Below are 971 nucleotides of genomic sequence, written 5' to 3'. Positions count from 1 at the left end.
CCAAAAGTAAAAAGCGGTCGCTCCCGTAGTCTTTTCGATAACAGGAAGACTTCAAGTTGATAAATGATTAAGAACCTGTTTTCATATCACTGAATTATAAAGATTATTAATTTCTTATAGGCATTCACTTTAATGAAACACTTTAAAATAAAACTACAATAAAACTCAATTTTAACTGTATGAGCTAAACTATCTTATGCTTTTATTAATATCTATGTCCTTGCGATTAGAAATTCTAAAAGGGGTAGTTAAAAATGTATATGTACTTTCCAAAGGTAAATACGGGAATGCTTCAATAATTTATTGGTAACAGTTGGCTAAGAAAGACTCCCGTTTATAAGTGTTTTTGGTTTAAAGCGAAATTTGAGTTATATAATTATGGATGTTCCAGAACCGCAAACAAAATCGTGAGTGATAGATACCAAGATACAGGAAATAAAAGGAAAATCGTACGTTCTCTTCCCTATAAAGCGAACAAGGCATATACAAGCCCTGTATCATATGCAGGTTGATGTGTACGAAAACAAGTCAGACACGAGAGATCTTTCCATCAATATTTGTTGGGTAAATCGCCCCTTTGCCGACCCGAAGACGGACACTGTCTCTTTTCTGTACCAGCCCCCGCGATCTCTAACAACGATCACATCCCAATATATGAGAGTAAAGTCTTTTAATTTGGACTTATAGATTAAGCTGATATTACACTGGGAACTTATAACTGTCACCTGGTTGTTGACATAATAAACGAACGCACAAATACCAATCCAGTAAGCCCTTTTTGCCTACAAGAACGTCTCGATTTCACGAGGACATACACAACAAAGAAACACGCGCGCTCTTTCTCTTTACAAAGCTGGCGTGGCGGGTTCCTGAAAACAAGTCCAAGTGGTGATGTGATAGATTGTCCGTGTCACGACTTTTTGACCTCATTGTGGTTTTATTACATTTGCGATTAGGGGATTTTACAGTTT

This window comes from Penaeus monodon, chromosome 30, assembly GCF_015228065.2.
Source record: "Penaeus monodon isolate SGIC_2016 chromosome 30, NSTDA_Pmon_1, whole genome shotgun sequence".
NCBI lineage: Eukaryota > Metazoa > Arthropoda > Malacostraca > Decapoda > Penaeidae > Penaeus > Penaeus monodon.
This window is presented reverse-complemented; position numbering follows the sequence as displayed.